Here is a 6,000-nt window from a genome sequence, read left to right as displayed (position 1 = left end):
TTCTTTCAATGGTTCAGAATTTATATAGGACCCAGCACAAATAACACCCTTTATTTATCACAGAAAAATCTTTTATTACAAAATCATGACCATGTAATTCTGTAACATAACAACATCACACTCAAGCACACCATATGACATTCTAGGTGAAATGTTTAATTGCTGTCCATCTCATGAGAGACATTCATATACTCTACCCACCACACTCAATGGTGTTCCTTCTGCCAGACTCTGTGTGTTCCATTCCTTTATCTCCAATCATAAAAAGAGAAGATTGGATCCTTGATTACCCAAAAGTCAATGCTGTGAAGTAAGGAAAGTACAAACTGTATTGAATAGATAAAATCTACTCCCATTACAGTTTTATAATGAGAAAATAAGCACATTAAAATAAAAACTTAACTAGGTTATATCTGCTTTTAAATATCGATCAAGCAATCTAATGCCATTTAGTGAATGAGTAAAGTAGCTCTCCACACATCAAATGTCTTTACAGATGCTGAGTTAAAGAAAAGTAAAAAATTAGTATTCATAACAATAAATTTGGAGCTGAAAGAAAAACAGGTTTATATTTTATATATAAGGTTTAAAATGCAGTGCAACAGAGATTGCATTTAAAAAATTGTATCTGAAGCATATACTTATATACATGTTGAATTTTATAAGTAAAAGTTAAAGTTAATTAGGATAATTCTTATGTATAAAATGTTTTGCTCCAATCTTAACTTTTAAGATGGTCCATCTTAAGTAAAGAAATACCTTTGTCATAGAAACACAATTGCAAGTTATTCCATCAAAATGAAAATATAGAATTTATTATATTGCAAAGTAGTTACTAAATTAGGTCAATGAGGATTAAATTTTCACTAGATGCAGTCGCTTTGAAAGAATCCAAAATACCAACAAATGTAATGTAATGATAAAGTATTTGCTCTTTTTGACAGTTTGTTCAATTTATTTATAGGTTAAGACTGAATTTGTGTGAAACAGGTTTAACTGAGTTGTTGTTGACTAGGGCTAGCTTTGGCCCAGGTTTTGCATGGAAGCAGAAAACCACACTGCCTAGTAAGGTAAAATGAGGAGAAAGAGACCAAATACTAAGGCTTGGCAGCATACTAGAATAAGGGTACCAAAATTTTTATTTAAAAATTAAAAGATTTTTAATGAAAAAAGTTAATAATAAAATAACATGAATCATATGATACTACTATTTGAATGTTTTATTCTGACTTGGCATATATTCCTGTCATATTCTATATGTAGGTAGTTTCTTCTATATACAAAGCTTTTATTGACTCATACATGCTGACAATCTCAAGCCCTTAGTTTTAATTTATATCTCTTCCCTAAAAGTTGGAATCTTGTACTTAAATGGCTACTAGACAACTCCACCTAGATGTTCAGAGGAGCTTTAATAGGAAAGTGTATAGGGAGCTCCCTACTGGTGATTTGAGTTGGGCACAGCCAAATGACCCAGACGTGCCCCTCAGTATCCTCAGTTCCAAGGGAGGCTGGGGGGGTGACAAGTTTTCTTTATCCTTCCATCTGGACTCGTGTGGTGAAGATCTGCCTAAGCAAAGGGAAGTGGTCCAGTTGCTGCACATCTGAAATAATGAGAAATAAATACCCACCATACCATATTTCTCCAGTCATCCAAGTCAAAACCCTAGAAATTACCCCACATTTATCTCTCTCCAGGTATAACTATTTGAAGGAATGTATTTCTATGGGAACAAACAAAATGAAGTAAAGGAGTTTAGTAAGACACTAAAGAGGGTAAAAACAGAGATATACATTTTAAAAGAAAGGTATGAAGGGATCACTGATCAGGATAAGTCTAGGACCTCAGGGTACCAGCTGATAAAGATCTCTTACCTGAATGGACTCTCCAAAGGTCTGGTGAAAGGGACAACTCAGAAAACTAAACACATACACACATTCTACCAAACTATTGTATATGGTGAATGAATCCCTTGAAGTTCAAGAACTTATTTGGAATGTGTACTTCAATTTAGTACCTTTTCCCTCTTAAAAAAAAAAAAATCACAGTACCTAGAATAGTAGTAAATTGAATGGTCTCAAAAAACTTCTGGTGTTGACTAGAATTTCTGTATTCAGTACTTATGAATTTAAATCCCATGTAGAATTAACAAACTAATCTCATAAATTAAAAGTATGAAAATTAATTGCATTGGTTGTTTTCCCATGAACAAAAAGAAAATCACAAGTAGCAATGGTTGGGCAAAAGGAGCAAAATCATTGCTTATTCTAAAGATATAAAAACATAAAGTCATTGAAATGAAAAAAATTGCTCCTTCCATATTTTATTACACACTACTCATCTTCAATAGCTAGTATACCCTGTAGTTAACTTTAAGAGGAAGCCTGGCAAGTAACTCCCCCTCGGAAGATAACCACTCACTCTCACCTGGTGACTCATTGATCATAGCTTATGCAACGCGAGTATCACCAAAGGCTCTTTCAGAGACTGGGCCTAACACACAGCTGGCAAGCAGAAGCAGAAGGAGTTAGACCTTGAGGGAACCTTGGGATTTTTGCTGACTTGTCCCTGAGGCTGATGCTGGTAAAAACCAGTGTTAGCACACAGCTTGGTCTTTCCTTGACAGCACCCAGACCTAATAAAGATAACCACAAAACTGTGGATCTCTTGTACATCCAAACAGTTTGTCCAGGATTAGTTACAAACAGTGACTGATACTGGTCTGGACCAGAGTATCTCTCAAGAGACCCAGAACAAATACACTCAGTAGCCAGCTTCAGACATCACAGCAGAGTGCAATAAGCCTCAAAAAACAGCGTATCAAAAGAGAAGCCTCAAAAGGTATCAACACTGCTGAGGTGAATTCTGCTTCAAGTAGCGAGCACCTGCACAGCAGTTTTCTCACTATGCTTGGGGTTGAGCCTCAGAGTCAGCCAGCCTGAAGTCCAATCACAGCCCTGAACAGAGCAGTAGCAATCAAGAATTAATCATGCCCTGGCTAAGTAGCTCAGTTATTCAGAGCATCCTCCTGATACATCGAGTTTGTGGGTTTGATCCCCAATCAGGGCACATACACGAATCAACTAATTGATGCAGAAATAAATGGAACAACTAATCTATATTTCTTCTCTGTTTGACCATCTGTCTGTCTCTCTCTCCCTCTCTATCTCTCTTTCTCTTCCTCCCTCTTTCAAAAATAAAAATAAGAAAAAACTCAATTTCAACAAAAAAAGACCACATAAGCCACACAAGAGAGATTTGTGGTGCACCCACCTCAGGTGATTAAGGGCACAGCACAGTTGGACCCCACCAGACACCTACTACATTAAGACCATGAAGACTGGGAGTCATAGAAAATCTGTCTAATTCACAGCAACAAATACAAAGAGGCAGCCAAAATGGGGAAATAGAGAAACAGACCCCAAATGAAAGAACAGGAGCAATCTCCTAAAAAAGAGCTAAATGATATGGAAGCAAGAAATTTATCAGTTACAGAGTTCAAATAATGGTTATACAGATACTCAACAGCACAAAAAAGGGACATAGAAACCACAAGAAAAGGACCAGTAAAAAAATGAAAAATACAATACCTGAAATGAAGAACACATTGAAAAGAGTAAAGAGTAGGCGGGATGAAGCAAAGAATTGAACCAGTAACTTGGAAGACAAGAGAGAAAAAAACACCAAATCAGAGGAGCAAAAAGAGAAAAGAATTTTTAAAAAATGAGGATAGTTTAAGGGACCTTAGGGAAAACATGAAGCATAACAACACCACCGTCATAGGGGTATGAGAAGAAGAGACATCAGAGGATTGAGAACCTATTTGAACAAATAGTGACTGAAAACTTTTCTGATCTGATGAAGGACAAAAGACACACAAGTCCAGGAAGCATGGACAGTCCCAAACAAAATGAACACAAAGAGGACCACATGAAGACACATCATAATTAAAATGGCAAATGTTAAAGACAAAGAGAGAATCATAAAAGCTACAAAAAAGACAGTTGCTTTCGAGGGAGCTTCCCTAAAACTGTTAGCTGATTTCTCAACAGAAACATTTCAGCCAAAAAGGACTGATGTGACAAAAACCAAGACCTACAAGCGAGACTACTTTATCCAGCAAGTCCACCATTTAAAATGAAAGGAGAAATAGAGCTCCCAGACAAGAAAAAGCTAAAGCAGTTTGTTACCAACAAACAGGCATTACAAGAAATATTAAAGAGCCTCCCTGAAGAAGAGAAGGAGACGGTATTGGAGAACAAGCAGGAGAAGGAGGAGGGGGATAAGTAGAAGAGGAAGATAGTTAAAAGATGAAAATTGGCCTGGCTGCTGTGGCTCAGTGGATTGAGTGCCAGCCTATGAACCGATAAGTTGCCTGTTCAATTCCCAGTCAGGGCACAAGCCTGGGTCCCCAGTAAGGGGGCCCCAAGAGGCAACCGCCCATTGATGTTTCTCTCCCTCTCTTTCTCCCTTCCCCTCTCTAAAAGCAAATAAATAAAATATCTTTAAAAATAAATAAAATGGCAATAAATACATACCAATCAATAATCACTTTAAATGTAAAAGGCTTAACTGCTTCAATCAAAGACATTGGGTAGCTGAATGGATAAAAAATAAGGCTCATATATATGCTGTCTACAAAAGACGCACCCCAAAGTGAAAGATACACAAGGACTAAAAGGGATGGAAAAAAGATATTTTATGCAAATAAAATATTTAAAAGCTGGGGTAGCAATATTTATAGCTAACAAAATTAACTTTAAAATAAAGGCTATAATAAGAGACAAAGAACACTACCTAATGATAAAGGGAGCAATCAAAGAAGAATACATAACCTTTGCCAACATTTATGCACCCAACACAGAGTATCTAAATTTGTAAAGCAAACTTTGATGGACAAGAACAGAGATTGAAAGTAACACCATCTTAGTAGGGGATTTTAACACTCCATTGACATCAATGGATAAGTCTCCCATACAGAAAATCAACAAGGAAACAGTGGCCTTAAGTGACATACTAGATCAGATGGATTTATTACTATCTTCAGAGCATTTCATCCCACAGCAGCAGGTTGTACATTCTTTTCAACTGCACATGGAACATTTTCTAGGATAGACCACATATTATGCCACTAAAGAAATCTCAATACATTTAAGAAGATTGAAATCATACTAAGCATCTTTTCTGATCATAATTGTATGAAAGTTAAAATCAATCACAAGGGAAAAAAGAAAATCACACAAAGAGAAGGAAGCTAAATAGCATATTACTAAGCAATGAGTGATTTAACAATGAGAATCAAGGAAGAAATCAAAATATTTCTTGAAACAAATGAAAAGGACACAACAACCCTAAATTTACGAGGTACAGCCAAAGCAGTCCTATGAGAGAAATTCATGGGATTTACAAACTTATCTGAAAAAAAAAAAAAGAAAATGCTCAAATAAATGATCTAACTTTACACTTAAAGGAACCTGAAAAGGAACAAAAAACAAAGCCCAGTTAGGAGAAAGAAGGAAATAATAAAGATCAGAGAAGAAATAAAATACAGTCTAAAAGAAATGATACAGAAGATCAAGGAATCCAAGAGTTGGTTCTTTGAAAAGATAAACAAAATTGACAAATCTTTAATCAGACTCATCAAGAAAAAAAGAGAGAGGACCCAAATAAGTAAAATCAGAAATGAAAGAGAGGAAAAACTGACACCAATTATTACAAAGGATTATTAAAAAATATTATGAACAACTATTTGCCAATAAATTGCACAACCAGGACAAAATGAATAAATTCCTAGAAACATACATTCTTCCAAAACTGAATCAAGAAGCATCAGATAATTTGAATAGACAGATTACACCTAGTGAAGTTGAAGCAATAATCAAAAAATTCCCAACATACAAAAGTCCTGGACCTGATCGCTTCACAGGCAAATTTTACCAAACATTTCAAGACCTAACACCTGTTTTTCTCAAACTATGTCAAAAAATTCAAGAGGAGGG

The 6,000-nt window shown here is 35.6% G+C and overlaps 1 protein-coding gene across 1 annotated transcript in view; it reads right to left on the bottom strand.

Annotated features, from left to right (window-relative positions):
• Positions 1–218: 218 nt before the first annotated feature.
• LOC119065701 (killer cell lectin-like receptor subfamily F member 1) overlaps positions 219–6,000 on the bottom strand; it is a 71,923-nt gene continuing 66,141 nt past the window's right edge. The window contains exon 8 of the transcript XR_008390947.1: positions 219–303. The gene's annotated coding sequence lies outside the window, so the exon portion shown is untranslated. The remainder of the gene's footprint in view (positions 304–6,000) is intronic.

This window comes from Artibeus jamaicensis, unplaced genomic scaffold (genome assembly GCF_021234435.1).
Source record: "Artibeus jamaicensis isolate MK-2021 breed Jamaican fruit bat unplaced genomic scaffold, CSHL_Jam_final contig_233, whole genome shotgun sequence".
In the NCBI taxonomy this organism is placed as follows: domain Eukaryota; kingdom Metazoa; phylum Chordata; class Mammalia; order Chiroptera; family Phyllostomidae; genus Artibeus; species Artibeus jamaicensis.
The sequence above is the reverse complement of the archived record's forward strand: the minus strand, read 5'-3'. Positions and strand labels throughout refer to the sequence as shown.